Here is a 17,102-nt window from a genome sequence, read left to right on the forward strand (position 1 = left end):
AAATGAACTAGATAATGGTTTAGTTAACAGAACACAGAATTTGAAACCCAGGCTTCAGCCTGTTTCAATCTGTGCAATTTCTATTTGAATATGAGTGTACCTTACTAACCTCACCAGGCCTCAATTTGTGCGTCTGTTAAATGGGAATAAGACTGCCTTTCCCCCAGGATGCTCACATGATGTACCACCTGAGCCCCTTGGAAGGCAATGAAATAATCTTTGGTGATGCTGTTCAATATTCTTTTACTATGTAACCGATTTCTATATTTAAGAGCTTGGAAGAGAAAATCAAACATGCATGGAGTTCTTAATGCCTCCAGGCCACAAAAGCATGTATTCTTCAGCTTTCTCTGCAGTCCCAGGAAAGGCAGCTAGCTCAGGAAAACTTACAACGTATAGGAATCAAGTCATCAAATGAAACTGCCATGTGTGAACACATGGCTAGATGTCTCACACTTTGACGACGCCCAAAACCCTTCAGGGGACTTCCTTGGCAGTCCAGTGGTTGAGACTTTGCCTTTCAGTGCAGGGGTTGTGGGTTTGATCTCTGGTTGGGGAACTAAGATCCCATATATCTTGCAGCAAAAAAATCAAAACATAAAGCAGAAGCAATTATTATAACAAATTCTATAAAGACTAAACAAATGGTCTACATCAAAAAAGTCTTTTAAAAGAAACCAAACCTTCAGTCTTCTGTGTCATTGTTCAAGTAATAATAATATCTCCATTTTTTTCCTGATAGAAATATGGGCCCATAGAAATTAAGGAAAGTCTCAATGTTAAAAACCAGAATTATATTATCTCTTGAGAGCCTTGCCATTCTGTGCTTCAATGGTCCTCATGGTAGAAATGGAATGGTCTGGAGGTTCAAGCATTGTTTCCAGTGGAAAATAGCGCAGATATTATTGCTGGGGAATAAATTAGCATGCCTGATTTATCAGCCTTATTCAAGTCTCTTGGACATTAGAGAAAAGTCAAGCAAATAACAGCAAAATTTCCTTACAGTATTTTTAGAGTATCATTCCCAAATACTAAAATATAGAGGATTCCTTTTTTTCTTTGTATTCATTCAATTACCCCACAGTTTATAAATCACACGACTGTTTTGTACACTTCGTACCAGACAAGTCTGGGCACGCAAAGCTTGTAGCCAGTTCACAAAAGCCACTTAACATATTTGTTTGTCATTTAAGTTATGACTTTGAAAACAAAAGAAGACAAGGCCTTTCACAGTGACAGACAGGCTTACCTAAATTGCTGCACAAACGAAATTCAAAATAACTCCAGTTCACATGGAAAACATTATTCTTTTATTGCCACTCTGTCATAACACTCTCTGGTAATTTAAAAAACATCCACAGTAACTAATAAGTATGATGCAAAGGTTTCCATACCTCTTCTCCTGTGTATCCTTTTGGTAAATCAAAGAAACTGCAGGCGCCAGGGCTCTCTATTAAGGATGGGCTGAATTCTTCCTTTTGCTTCGAAGCCCTTATTTTGTTGTTGTTCAGTCGCCAAGTCATGTCTGACTCTTTGCAAACCCACGGACTGCAGCACACCAGGCTTCCCTGTCCCTCACCATCTCCCGGACTTTGCCCAAGTTCATGTCCATTGAATTGGTGATGCCATTCAACCATCGCATCCTCTGTCACCCTCTTCTCCTTCTGCCTTCAATCTTTCCCAGCATCAGGGTTTTTTTTCCAGTGGGTCTGTTGTTTGCATCAGGTGGGAGTATCAGAGCTTCAGCTTCAGCATCAGTCCTTCCAATGAGTATTCAGGGTTGATTTCCTTCAAGACTAACTGGTTTGATCTCCTTGCTGTCCAAGGTCTCTCAAGAGTCTTCTCTAGCACCACAGTTCAAAAGCATCAATTCTTCGGCGCTCTGCCTTCTTTATGGTCCAGCTTTCGCATCCGTACATGACTACTGAAAAGACCATAGCCTTGACTAGACGGATCTTTGTCAGCAAAGTGACGTCTTTGCTTTTTAACACACTGTCTTGGTTTGCCCTAGCTTTCCTGCCAGGAAGCAATTGTCTTCTAATTTCTTGACATGTAGATCTGGAAAAGAGCCAAGAGGCACGGGTTAGGAGCACGTGCAGGCCGTGGGGTTTGTTCATCTGCTTCTTTCTATCATATCCTTCTGCTACAGTTTCAGTTCAGTTACTCAAGAGTATTACAGTTTTTTAAAAAGAAGACTCCTGCAGCACAGGTACCACCAGTGACCGAGTGAACACAAGGTCAGTAGGTGTGTGTGGTGGGCAGGCATCCCAGGGGCTGCTGGTGTGAGCTGTGGTCTCAGAAAGACCTGTTTTCCATCTCCGCTCTTTTTCTTACCTATAGCGCTCAGTACCTTCATCTCTAAAATGGAGATAATCACTCCCACCTCAAAGAAATGTTTTCAGGGTTAAATGCAATTCCCAGTAGTAGCATCTGACAATACGTATTCCATAAGAATTGTTGTATACTCACTTTGAGCCAGCCTACATATTTTATGCTAAAAACGAAGCATTGCTAGAATGCTAGAATGAATCAAGGAAAAACACTGTTCTCAAGAGTGAAATGGTTGTGTGATATAATTTTAAAAATAGTGAAGTTTCTTACTTTCTATAACATACAGCAACAGAACATTCTTCAGTTCAGTTTAGTTCAGTTCAGTTGCTCAGTCGTGTCCGACTCTTTGTGACCCCATAAATAGAACATTCTTAGATTGTGGTAAACCTGTTTAATAACAAATAAGAACCATTTAGAATTATCATAGCAGGAGATCCTGGAAAGGGATCCTGGAAAAGTCCTTGATTTCAATTCTAGTTTTATCCCTTGAGCAAACTTCTTTAACTTTGATCTTTGGCTTCCTTGTTTGTTAAATAAACTCCTGGAAGGGGTGTAGTGAGGATAAGATAAAAAAAAAAAAAAATGCCTGTCCATCTGTCCAGGATAATATATTAAAGATATATACATGTCCATCTACCTATAGAGAGAGCACACAATAAACTATAGAGCATAGTGATTAATATGTTCATACTTTTTTTACTGCAAGTAGGATTTTTAAATCATTTTAAATGCTAAAATCTGATATATGTAAATACTCTCTTTGCAAAACTATTTGCATAATTGCCTACAATTCTTCTTCCATTTGTATAATTAAAGCTTAACATGAGGGGAGTTGTGATTGTGATGGCCACATGGGGTGGAGGGCAAGTTCTATTTCCTGACCTGAGTTGCAATAACAAGGGGATGTCTGCCTTATAATTACTAATGAAGCTATATATTTGTTTTGTGTGGATTTGGGGGTCTGTATTATATTATACAATAAAATTTCTTTAAATAAAAACTCACTCAATATAATAGCCAAGACATGGAAGCAAGCTAAGGGTCCATCAACAGAAGAATAGGTGAAGATGTGGCATATAGATACAGATATGTATTCAATGAAATATTACTCAACCATAAAAAAGAATGAACTAAGGCCATTTGCAGCAACATGATGGACATAAAGGTTTTTCTACTAAGTGAAGTAAGTCAGACAGAGAAAGACAAATATCATATGGCATTGTTTATTTGTGGAATCTAAAAAGATGACAAAAATAAATGTATTTACAAAACAGAAACATATTCACAGGCATAGAAAACAATCTTCTGTTACCAAAGGGGAGAGAGGGAGAGCTAAATTAGGCGTTTGGGATTAACAGATACACAGCTGTACACAAAATGGACAAAAGGACATGCTACGTATGACAGGGAACTATAGTCAATGTCTTGTAATAGCCTATGATGGAAAAGAATATGAGAAAGAACATCCACATATATGCGTTGTTGTTTAGTTGCTAAGTCGTGTCCGACTCTTTTGTGACGCCATGGACTGTAGCCCGCCAGGCTCCTCTGTCCATGGGATTCTCCAGACAAGAGTACTGGAGCAGCTTGCCATTTCCTACTCCAGGGGATCTTCCTGACCCAGGGATCAAACTTGTATATTTCATCTCCTGCTTTGGCAGGAGGATTCTTTACCACTGAGCCACTATATATATATATATATATATGCATGTGTTCAGTTCAGTTCAGTCGCTCGGTCGTGTCCGACTCTTTGCGACCCCATGAATCACAGCATGCCAGGCCTCCCTGTCCATCACTAACTCCTGGAGTTCACTCAAACTCATGTCCATCGAGTCTTGATGCCATCCAGCCATCTCATCCTCTGTTGTCCCCTTCTCCTCCTGCCCCCAGTCCCTCCCGGCATCAAAGTCTTTTCCAATGAGTCAACTCTTCACATGAGGTGGCCATAGAACTGGAGTTTCAGCTTTAGCATCATTCCTTCCAAAGAAATCCCAGGACTGATCTCCTTCAGAATGGACTGGTTGGATCTCCTTGCAGTCCAAGGGACTCTCAGGAGTCTTCTCCAACACCACAGTTCAAAAGCATCAATTCTTCGGTGCTCAGCCTTCTTCACAGTCCAACTCCCACATCCATACATGACCACTGGAAAAACCACAGCCTTGACTAGACGAACCTGTGTTGGCAAAGTAATGTCTCTGCTTTTGAATATGCTATCTAGGTTGGTCATAACTTTCCTTCCAAGGAGTAAGCGTCTCTTAATTTCATGGCTGCAGTCACCATCTGCAGTGATTTTGGAGCCCAAAAAATAAAGTCTGCCACTGTTTCCACTGTTTCCCCATCTATTTCCCATGAAGTGATGGGACCGGATGCCATGATCTTATATATATAAATTACTTTGCTGAACCTGACACAACACAACCCTGAAACCAACACAACATTGTAAATCAATATACTGCAATTAAAAAAAAATTTTTTTAAGGAATTCCCTGGCAGTCCAGTGGTTAGGACTCCATGCTCTTACTGCTGAGGGCCCAGATTCGATCCCTGATTGGGGAACTAGGATCCCACAAACTGCACCAGGCAAAGAAAAAAAAATTTTAATACTCAATTCAGGTACTATATGAACTACTACAAAGGTAAAATCTTAGAACTGGTTTAGCTTTTATTTATGTCCTAAAAACGTAAAATAAATGAGGAATCTTGATTCCCGCCTTTCTATTGGGTCCTTCCATCAATACCCAAAATTGCTATCTGAGTTTTCCACTTTCATGTGGAACCCTAAGAACTGTGAATATAAAGTGAATTCATGTTATCCTAGACAGTAACAGAGTTTACATAATCATTGTTGTTAAGTGTGAAGTGTTAGTCGCTCAGTCATAACCAACTCTTTGTGACCCCGTGGACTGAAGCCTGCCAGGCTCCTCAGTCCATGGAATTCTCTAGGCAAGAATACTGGAGTGTGTAACCATCCCCTTCTACAGGGGATCTTCCCCACCCAGGGATTGAACCCAGGTCTCCTGCATTGCAGGCAGATTCTTTACCATCTGAGCCACCAGTGAAGCCCTCTAATGTTGTTAATTCAGAAAGATTAATCAAGTTGTAATGGGGCCTGTGAGTTCAGTTGCAGTAAGCATGGTGGTGCCCAACCGAAGAATAAAAAGAGAAGCCAGTTAAAAAGAGATCTGTTGATGACTAAGTTAAAGGTGAGTTGACTTTTGTATGTATTATGCTTAGTCACTTCAGTCATGTCCGACTCTCTGTGACCCCATGGGCTCTCTGAGCCCACCAGGCTCCTCCATCCACGGGATTCTCCATGTCTAGTAAAAGAATAAAATGTTGCCTTAGCCATAATACCAGATAAGTTACTATGACCTCTAATGAAAACATGAAAGTTGCAATCGTTCTGTTACTGAGTAACTAGGTAACTAGGTATCTCTGGGACATTTACTGGCGAGGTCTCAAGTTAAGGAATAGGGCGGTATCTTATGACCAAAGCTTCATGAGGCATCAGAAGCAGAAAACCTGGCGAGAACCAAGGAAAACCTGATCTCCCTCCCTGGCCCCCTGGACTCTAGCTGTCTCCTCTGCAGACCACCTCCCTCTCCTTAATGAGCAGCTCACACGCCCCCTGAAGGGCTGCCCTACCTCAAGATCTCATGGGACCATCCTCTGATGCTCCAATTCCGAATAACTGTGAGCAAAAGAGACCACAGGAGTGGAAGGTCCTCTGCTCAGGAGTTGTAGAGCTGAGAGGAAATGACTTCCTTTAATTCCACACAGATAACATCTATTTCTGTTTTATTGACTATGCCAAAGCCTTTGACTGTGTGGATCACAATAAACTGTGGAAAATTCTGAAAGATGGGAATACCAGACCACTTGACCTGTCTCTTGAGAAACCTATATGCAGGTCAGGAAGCAACAGTTAGAACTGGACATGGAACAACAGACTGGTTCCAGATAGGAAAAGGAGTACGTCAAGGCTGTATATTGTCACCCTGCTTATTTAACTTATATGCAGAGTACATCATGAGAAACGCTGGGCTGGAAGAAACACAAGCTGGAATCAAGATTGCCAGGAGAAATATCAGTAACCTCAGATATGCAGATGACACCACCCTTATAGCAGAAAGTGAAGAGGAACTAAAAAGCCTTTTGATGAAAGTGAAAGAAGAGAGTGAAAAAGTTGCCTTAAAGCTCCACATTCAGAAAACAAAGATTATGGCATCCGGTCCCATCACTTCATGGGAAATAGATGGGGAAACAGTGTCAGACTTTATTTTTGGGGGCTCCAAAATCACTGCAGATGGTGACTGCAGCCATGAAATTAAGAGACGTTTACTCCTTGGAAGGAAAGTTATGACCAACCTAGATAGTATATTGAAAAGCAGAGACATTACTTTGCCAACAAAGGTCCGTCTAGTCAAGGCTATGGCTTTTCCAGTGGTCATGTATGGATGTGAGAGTTGGACTGTGAAGAAAGCTGAGCACCGAAGAATTGATGCTTTTGAACTGTGGTGTTGGAGAAGACTCTTGAGAGTCCCTTGGACTGCAAGGAGATCCAATCAGTCCATTCTAAAGGAGATCAGTCCTGGGTGTTCATTGGAAGGACTGATGCTAAAGCTGAAGCTCCAATCCTTTGGCCACCAGATGCGAAGAGCTGACTCATTGGAAAAGACCCTGATGCCAGGAGGGATTGGGGGCAGGAGGAGAAGGGGATGACAGATGGCTGGATGGCATCACCGAGTTGATGGACATGAGTTTGGGTGGACTCCGTGAGTTGGTGATGGACAGGGAGGCCTGGTGTGCTGTGATTCATGGAGTCACAAAGAGTCAGACATGACTGAACTGAACTGAACCACACAACCACTAACACAGGTCTTCTATTCATTCCACCAACACGGAACTGCCATGAGTCAGAATGCGCTGGGGATTCAGAGATAAATAACACCCAGTCCTTATGCTTGAGGAGGTCAGACTTCAGATAGTGAAACAGACCATCGAAAGACATTCTTAAAAGAGGATAAGACAAAGGAATCATAAAGTCTTTCAAGATCTTAGAGGAGGTGATTACTAATTTCACATAGGAGACTGTGGTAGAATAATCGTGAAGAATGAGTATTAAAACTCACTCACACTCCAGCAAAACATATGGGAATTAATGTTCAACAGAACTGGAAATATCTCTTCAATGAAGGACAATGTGAATTAAATCTTGACAGATCCAAGAGGTGAGCTTTGTGGTATCTTAAACTGATAAGGATCTAAGGCAAATCAGGGAGAAAATGAGGGCTGCTCCCAGTGAAGATGATAAAGCTTCTGAGCAAGTAATGATCAGATGAGAAAACCAAAAGCATCAAACATCACTGATCTACACACAGTTTAGAACCAGTTGGACCAGCAAGATCACCAAGCTGGGTAGTGGCAAGTGGGGGCAGGGCTGTGGGGCTGTGGGCTCTGGCGTGGGCATCCATCCTTGAGAGAACTCAGCGGTGCTTATCAAGTCTGATTAATTCTCTGCGTCCAGAGCTGGGGGAGGGGACAAAGTGAAGAGGTCAGCTCGGAAGCATTCATATGTTTGACTTTGATTCTTTTTTTATCTGGCTGTGACTTCACTGCAGGGCACGGGCTTCCTCTAGTTGCAGTGAGCGGGGGCTAGCCTCCTTGCAGTGCACGGGCTGTTCATTGCACTGAGTGGCTTCTCTCGTTGCAGATCACAGGCTCTAGGGTGGGCGGGCTTCTGTAGTTGCGGCTAGTGGGTCCTAGAGCACAAGATCCGCAGTTGCGCCTCTGGACCCAACGGCACAGGCTCAGTAGTTGTGGCACACGGGCTTAGCTGCTCCTCGGCACGTGGGATCGTCCCGGACCAAGGGTCGAACCCGTGTCTCCTGCATTGGCAGGTGGATTCTTATCCACCTGGCTTTGATTCTAAAGACAACAGAGAACCAAGCGAAGATTCTAAGCAGGCCAGTGACATGGCCGGAACAAAAGTGATGGCGTGTGGGGTTAAAATCAGAACTGGGGAGTGCCTGCTTCAGCAGCACATATACTGATATTGGGACAATATAGAGATTAGCATGACCCCGGCGCAAGGATGACACGCAAATTCATAAAGCGTTCTCTATGTTTGATGAAAGTTAGCTAGAGAGTAGCCCCCACTTGCTATATATGGCTTCCCTTGTGGCTCAGCTGGTAAAAAAATCTGCCTGCAATGAGGAAGACCTGGGTTCGATCCCTGGGTTGGGAAGATCCCCTGGGAAAGGGAAAGGCTACGCACAGACCAAAATTTAAAAAAAAAAAAATATATATATATATATATATATATATATATAAAATTTTAAAAACCTGAGCAGAGGGGGAGATGGCAGTTTAGAAAATGAGTCAGTCTACATTAGAAACTAATACAATATTGTAAAGCAACTATACTCCAGTAAAAATTTAGAATAAAATAAAATTTCAGGAGCTCTGGCTATAAACCTGGCTCCTGCAATGTCAAAGGAAAAATGAGTTAGGGGCATGGGTCCAGAAAATGATGTACACTGAACAAAACAGACTGCGAGAGAGTACACAGACCCAAGCTCCCACTACATAAGAACACAAAGCACGTTGACTGAGATCAGGAGCGAATCTGGAATTGAGCCTGTCATGTTGAACATTCAGAGGTTTCTCTCTCCCAGGCAGCAGCTTCTTTATGATGTTTTTATTGTACAAAATATTGTTTAGAATTCTGTAGCCTAAGTTAAAAGCATTACTTAAGGGGAAGAGAATACTACACCGAGAGGTTAAGAACAGAGTCATTATCCTCTGATCCTGTCTGGAAGGTGAGGTGGTTTCAGACAGTTACTTTTTATATGACTGTTATGAAAATATAGAGCCTAGTTACATATCAATTACTCTTTAACTACTCTGAATTTATGGGATTATGGATGATTTAAAAAAAATAGTTTCATATTTTTATGTTTTCAACAATGAGGTCATACCCCTTCATCTACCATTCTCCAAACCGGACTCTGATTTTAATATAGATGCGTGTGGGATTTGTTTTACATAGAAATGCAATGGAATCATAAACCCTGAAGCTGAAGGTAGTTCCTCTTGGGGAATGAGCTGAGCAAGCCAGCTGGTCCCTGGGCTCACTGTGGCCTCAGCTGTGGGCAAAGCAACCTAGACCCCAGGGCACGTGGGGAAGTCAAGCCTGGCTACCAGCAGGTTCCTGCAGCCATGAGACCCGCCGAGTCCATGCTGCTCACCAGTCCAACCAGTAGACAGTCAGGAGGGGCTGGTTAGCTTCTCTTGTGTGTGTGGGCAGCGAGTTAATTTCCTCTGCTCTTAGAAACTGCTTCTTTTGGCTTCTGCAGCCTGAATATGAATTAGCACCCTTTCTTCTCCTGCGCATCTACCCATCTCAGGGCGACGCCAATGCCAAGGATACACAAAGTCCTTTTTCTTCTTTGCCTCTAGTTTCCTGACTTTGCTCTCTCCTTCTGCCTCTCTCTCTGCTTTTGCTCAGCCCCAGTCTGCTGTCTTTTCTTTTTGGATCCTGTGTCCTAGGCTTGCTGGCTGATTTCCTCTTTAATCCATGAGAAGGCTGCATTGACACCATCGGACAAATGGGCCCTTGGATAGGTCTGTGTGGTCTTCTCCAGTGGGACTGTGCAGAAAGCAGGCTGCAGGGTTTGAGCCGCTTTGACGGTGATATATTCCAGGACCAAAGAGCCATGTAAACATAGTTACCTGCTGGAAAGTTTTTTTTTAAAGTGTGTATTTAGGATGCGGGCAAGCTGTTTATTCTATTGAAAATGTCACCCAACAATGGTGTTGAAAATATCATTTCCGTTTTCAATACCATTCAATGCCAAATGGTATTGAAAAGAGAATATTCAATTTTATTGAAAATCACCCTACTAGCAACGGTATTCAGCTGCATAGGGATCATGACACGCCAGGCCCAATTTCCTCACTGGGTTTAACACAGGCACCTTTAAAGAACTGCTTCGTACTTTTTGGCCATGACGATATGATTTACTATATTAAAATAGTAAACGAATAATGAATAACTGACATTATTTACTTATTAGTATCTCCTTAGTGCAATGGGTGAGCTCCCAAAAAGTAGTATATAAACCAAATTAAGAATAGAATTTAAAATGACCAAGCTCTGGGATGAAATGCTATGGTTAACTGCTGGAGAAATAAAGAATCTTTTTGAAAATGAGGTGGCAGTGTTAGAATGTGGGAAAGTGATAGAATTTGGAGGAATAAAAGCTGGCTTCAGTTCCAATTCTGCAGACTGTGAGCTGTACAATACCTAAGTGCTCTCAGCCTCGGTTTTCCTCTGTAAAACAGGGATTATTTCAGAACGTGATTGCACTTGGAAAATTACAAAGGACTATCCAGGTGTGAGCTGGTGCTATGATTATCGCAGAGACTTGTAATACACACGTTCCTGCGTGATTCTCCTGTATCCGGTGGTGGAGACAGCTGATTTTATTATACTTCTCTGTATAGATGAGATACTTAGCTGTGTGTGTGCTCTGTCGCTCAGTCCTGTCCGACTCTTTGCAACTCCAGGGACTATAGCCCACCAGGCTCCTCTGTTCAGGGGATTTCCCAGGCAAGAATATTGGAGTGGGTTGCCATTTCCTCCTCCAGGGGATCTTTGTAACCCAGGGATCAAATCTGCGTCTCTTGCATTTCCTCCTTTGGCAGGCAGGTTCTTTACCACTAGTACTACCTGGAGAGTGAGGAAAGTCTAGGGATTGACCCAAGGTACCATCTCACCAAAGGTAGCAGAGACAAAATCCCAAACCCAACTTCTCTGGCTCCTAAATCCGTACCTTTCCTACTAAAGCACACTGCCTCAGGCTTTAGGAGGGGGAAGGGGAGATGAATTCTTTCACATCAATATGTTTTCCTGCTCCAGTGGAGACTGGGGGTGGGTATAGGAATGGGTGGGGACTGCAATTCTGGGTCTATCGGTCTCTCTCTCATTAGGTATGTGATCGCAGACTGTATCTATGCTGTCGTGTCCAACTCTTTGTGACCCCATGGACTGTAACCCCCCAGGATCCTCTGTCCCTGGGATTTTCCAGGCAAGAAAACTGGAGTGGGTTGCCATTTCTTTCTACAGGGGATCTTCCTGACCCAGGAATCCAACCCAGGTCTCTTGAGTGTCTTAAATTGCAGGTAAATTCTTTACTGCTTGAGTCGTCGGAAGAGATGCAATTATATGAACCCAGATATAATACTTAACCTCACTAAATGGGTCTAACCTAACTAAATGGGTCTCCATTTAGTCAACTATTAAGATAATAATTTAATTTGTAGGGTGGGTAGATGAAATACAATGATGTCTTACACAAGGTGCATAAAAAGCAATCATTAAGGAAAATACCAGATGAATTCAGGCCTACACAGGTGTGGGAGAGAAGAAATCCAGCGTGTCTAAAGTGGCCTGTGGAAGGCAGTGTTTCTGTCTGCCCTGCTGTCCTGCGGGGCCGCTTGGTGATCAGGAGGAGAACATTCCCATCTTCTGTGAATTTCCTCCATCCATAGTCACGGTAGCCATTGAAGCTGTCTGCAATTCAGAATATCCTTCCCATTTCTTCCTGAAAAGCAATAATGGAATTCTTTCTTTTCAATTGATTTACAATGTTGTGTTAATGTCTGCTGTATAGCAAAGTGATTCAGTTATATACAAACATGCGTTCTTTTTTTAAAAAATATTCTTTTCCATCGTGGTTTCTCACACGATATTGGATACAGTTCCCTGTGCTATACAGCAGGACCTTGCTGTTTATCTGTGTTATATGTAGCAGTTTCTTTCTGCTAATCCCAAACTCCTAGTTTATCCCTCCTGACCCCTTTCACTTTGGGTAACCATTAGTTTATTTTCTATATCTGTGAGTCTGCTTCTGTTTTGTAAATAAGTTCATTTGTATCCCTTTTTTTAGATTCCACGTAGAAGTGATATCATGATATATGTCTTGTCTGGCTTACTTCACTTAGTATGATCATCTCCAGGTGCGTGTGATGTGGTTTTCTTTTCTTTTCAAGTACAATTGCTTTACAATGTTGGGTTAGTTTCTGCTGTACAACAGTGTGAATCAGCCATGTGTACATATGTAGCCCCTCTCTCTTGAGCCTCCCTCCCACCCCCGTCCCACCCCTCTAGGGCGTCACAGAGCACCGAGCTGAGCTCCCTGTGTCGTACAGCAGCTCCCCACTGGCTGCCTATTCTATGCATGGTAGTGCATCATCCCTCAAATGGACAGAGTGAGGCCGTGTGGTCTAAATACTGATAAAAGATGTTTTATAATTCTCTCAAAAGAGATCAAATGAGGCTTATAGAAACATATTGCAACAAAGTTTAGAGCAGCAGCATACTGAAGACGTTGATGGGAACGCCAACAACCAGAAGAAACTTTCAAAAACTGAGCAGAATATGAAAAGACATGGTCACGATAAAACAGAAAAGTCACAAAGTATAAATAGAGGAAAATGAAACGGGTCTGTGATGAGCTAAAAAGGGAAAAGAAGGAAACCAAAAACAAAACAGCAAAATCTAATCTATGGGCCAGAATTGTGCAGAGAATCGAATAGGGAATGTGAAGGAAGCACGTGGTGGACTGACCACATTAATGGCCCTGAGTGATAGTCTCCCCCCCTGCACGCCCTTTACTCTGTAGCTCTGGAGTCCCTTCCACTCTGACTTTGGGCTCTGCTGTCTGACTTGACAAAGAGACAGGAACAAACTTGACTCGTATAGAGGCTTCACAAGTGCTCAAGCCCTTAGGCTGTCCACCTTCTCTTCCGCCTGCCTTGAGCCCGTGCCTAGGCTAGCCTTGTGGAAGATGAGTGACCACATGGGGCAGCGTCGTCATTCCAGCTATAGATAGCCTCGCAGCCAAAGGCTGTCATCCCTCCCACTGGCCACAGGCGAAGGAAGCCAAGCTGAGCTATTAGCTGAGTCCAGCTCAGATGGGCTGATCCCCTGACCTGTGAGTAATACACAGTTATTGTTTAAGCCATCTTGTTTGAGGTGGTTTGTCATAGAGCAGTAGTTAACTGATAACACAGGCTTGAGAAAGTATCCTAGAATTTAGGGGAAATAGCAGAGAAACCGGAGAAGGCAATGGCACCCCACTCCAGTACTCTTGCCTGGAAAATCCCATGGATGGAGGAACCTGGTAGGCTGCAGTCCATGGGGTCACTAAAGAGTCAGACACGACTGAGCGACTTCACTTTCACTTGTCACTTTCATGCATTGGAGAAGGAAATGGCAACCCACTCCAGTGTTCTTGCCTGGAGAATCCCAGGGACGGGGGAGCCTGGTGGGCTGCCGCCTATGGGGTTGCACAGAGTCGGACATGACTGAAACGACTTAGCAGCAGCAGCAGCAGCAGCTGCAGAGAAACACAGAGAATGTGCGTTTAGAGGACAAGGACATCCAACACATGGATAGCTGGTATTCCCACAGAAAACATCAGAAAAAATCAAGCAGAAGGAATTATCAAAAGCAAATTAAAAAAATTTTTTTTCCTAGGTGAAGAAATCCTATGTAGTCAAATTAAAAGTATTCATCAAGTTTAAGACAAAATTTATTTTAAAGGCTTATACCAAGGTATCATCAGGCACATTCTGAATTAACACATATTTTCTTCTGTAGTCTATTAATATGCTAAATTACACTGATTGATTTTCAAGTATTAAAATATCTTTGCACTCCTGGGATGACCCCCACTTGGTTGTGATGTATTATCATTTTTATATATTTCTGGGCTCAATTTGCTAACATTTTTGCTCAGAGTTTTTGTTTTATATGTTCCTAAGAGATATGGGTCTGTAGTTTCCTTGTAATATCTTTGTTTACTTTTGATCTTAGAGTAATGCTGACCTCATAAAAGAAGTTGGAAAGTATTCCTTCCTCTTCTATTTTCTGGAAGAGAGTATGTAGAGTTGTTTCTTCCTCAAGCATTCGGTAGAATTTGCCAGTGAAACCCTTTGGGTGTGAAGCTTTCTTTATGAGAAAGTTTTAAGTATATTTTACTACAAATTCAATGTATTCAATAGATACAGAACTATTTCAAGTCATCTATTTTCTTCTTGAGTGAGTTTTTATCTTTCAAAGAATTGGTTGATTTTATCTAAATGGTCATATACATGAGCATAGAATTTTTGACAGTGTTTTCTTGTTATTTTTTAATATCTGTATGTTCTGTCGTGGTGATGCTATTTTGTGACTCCTCTTTTTCCTTGGTCAGTGTAGCAAATATTTTTTTTCTTTTTTTAATCTGTCAAAGAACCAGATTTGGGTTCATTGATTTCTCTACCATTCTTGTTTCTGGTATTATTGAACTCACGTCTTATCTTTATTATTTTTTAAATTTTATTTTATTTTTAAACTTTACATAATTGTATTAGTTTTGCCAAATATCAAAATGAATCCACCACAGGTATACATGTGTTCCCCATCCTGAACCCTCCTCCCTCCTCCCTCCCTGTACCATCCCTCTGGGTCGTCCCAGTGCACTAGCCCCAAGCATCCAGTATCGTGCATCGAATCTGGACTGGCAACTCGTTTCTTACATGATATTCTACATGTTTCAATGCCATTCTCCCAAATCTTCCCACCCTCTCCCTCTCCCACAGAGTCCATAAGACTGTTCTATACATCAGTGTCTCTTTTGCTGTCTCGTACACAGGGTTATTGTTACCATCTTTCTAAATTCCATATATATGCGTTAGTACCCTAATCAAAAAATGGGCCAAAGAACTAAATAGACATTTCTCCAAAGAAGACATACAGATGGCTAACAAACACATGAAAAGATGCTCAACATCACTCATTACCAGAGAAATGCAAATCAAAACCACTATGAGGTACCATTTCACACCAGTCAGAATGGCTGCGATCCAAAAGTCTACAAATAATAAATGCTGGAGAGGGTGTGGAGAAAAGGGAAGCCTCTTACACTGTTGGTGGGAATGCAAACTAGTACAGCTACTATGGAGAACAGTGTGGAGATTCCTTAAAAAACTGGAAATAGAACTGCCTTATGATCCAGCAACCCCACTGCTGGGCATACACACTGAGGAAACCAGAAGGGAAAGAGAAACGTGTACCCCAATGTTCGTCGCAGCACTGTTTATAATAGCCAGGACATGGAAGCAATCTAGATGTCCTTCAGCAGATGAATGGATAAGAAAGCAGTGGTACATATACACAATGGAGTATTACTCAGCCATTAAAAAGAATACATTTGAATCAGTTCTAATGAGGTGGATGAAACTGGAGCCTATTATACAGAGTGAAGTAAGCCAGAAGGAAAAACGTCTTATCTTTAATATTCCCTTCTTCCTGCTTGCTTTGGGTTTTAATTTGTTCTTTCATTGGATGGAAGCTTAGATTATTGTGTGCTGTGGACTGAATATGTCCCCCATCAAATTCACATGTTGAAACTCTAAGCCCCAGCGAATGGGATTTGAGATGGGATTTTGGAGAAGAGAGTAGAGTTAGATGAGGTCGTGACAGTTGATACCCTGTAAAAGAGGGGGACACATGGGATCTCTCTCTGAGGGCCATTGCCAAGAACCTGACCTTCCTGGACCCCTTATCTTATACCTCCGGCTTCCAGAACTGTGAGAAATAAATGTTGTTGAAGTCATCCAGTCCATGGAATTTGTTATAGCCTGAGCTGACTTAGACTGTGGACCATAGTGGGCCAACCTTTGAAATGGAAAGTTCGAACAATGTATTTGAAAAGACGATATAATGGATTTTAAAAGTCTACATCAAACTTTGTACCTTAGAGATATTTCCTATGCTTATTCAATGAGAGCTGCTTTGGTGGCAAGTTTAGAAACCCTCTCAAATTATTTTTTAATTTAATTTTCTTTATACTCGAACAGAGTTGATTGGCAATGTTGTGTTAGTTTCAGATGTACAGCTAAGCGATTTACTTATACATATGTGTGTGTGTTAATTATTCAGTCATGTCCGACTCTTTGCAACCCTGTGGACTATAGCCTGCCAGGCTCCTCTGTCCATAGGATTCTCCAGGCAAGAATACTAGAGAGGGTTGCCATGCCCTTCTCCAGGGGATCTTCCTGACCCAGGGACTGAACCCAGGTCTTCTGCATTGCAGGCAGATTCTTTATCATCTGAGCCACCTGGGAAGCCCACTTATACATATATCCATTCTTTTTCAGATTCTTTTCCCGTATCAATCATTACAGAATACTGAATATAGTTCCCTGAGCTATACAGTGGGTCCTTATGTATTATATATATGTTTGTGTGTATATATGTTAATACCAAACTCTTAATTTATCCCTTCCACCACATAGAAACTCTCTCAAACTAGCGTAATTCAGTGAAGGAGCCGTGATGAGCATCTGAGGAGCTGCAATCCAGCTGGCTTCAGGCTCCAGCTCTGGTCCAGTTGGCTGTGACCAAGGCAACAGGTCCCACCCCCATGAACAAGAAGGGCATTATCTGAGTTTAGCACATATTCAGAACATATCTGTGACATGACAGCCTTCAGAGGACGTGTGTCCTCTTCGTGTTCTCTCTCTCTCTCTCTTTCACACACACACACACGCACACGCACACACGCATGTCCACACATGCTCACTGCTCTATGGATGGCACCTCCTAAGGGCATCCCAGTTTCCCAGGTGTTTTTCAAGTTGTGAATTGCCACTATTAACGGTAGAAGATTAATTTAGTGTGTTGCTTGGCTCTGGAAAAAATGAACTAGAATAACAAA

At 42.1% G+C, this 17,102-nt stretch overlaps 1 non-coding gene across 1 annotated transcript; it reads left to right on the plus strand.

Annotated features, from left to right (window-relative positions):
* Nucleotides 1–8,356: 8,356 nt before the first annotated feature.
* Nucleotides 8,357–8,460, plus strand: LOC113885109. Its single transcript, XR_003509150.1, has one exon. It is a non-coding gene; the product is annotated as a U6 spliceosomal RNA (small nuclear RNA).
* The last annotated feature ends 8,642 nt before the right edge of the window (nucleotides 8,461–17,102 follow it).

The sequence above is a fragment of the Bos indicus x Bos taurus genome, chromosome 27 (genome assembly GCF_003369695.1).
Source record: "Bos indicus x Bos taurus breed Angus x Brahman F1 hybrid chromosome 27, Bos_hybrid_MaternalHap_v2.0, whole genome shotgun sequence".
In the NCBI taxonomy this organism is placed as follows: Eukaryota; Metazoa; Chordata; class Mammalia; order Artiodactyla; family Bovidae; genus Bos; species Bos indicus x Bos taurus.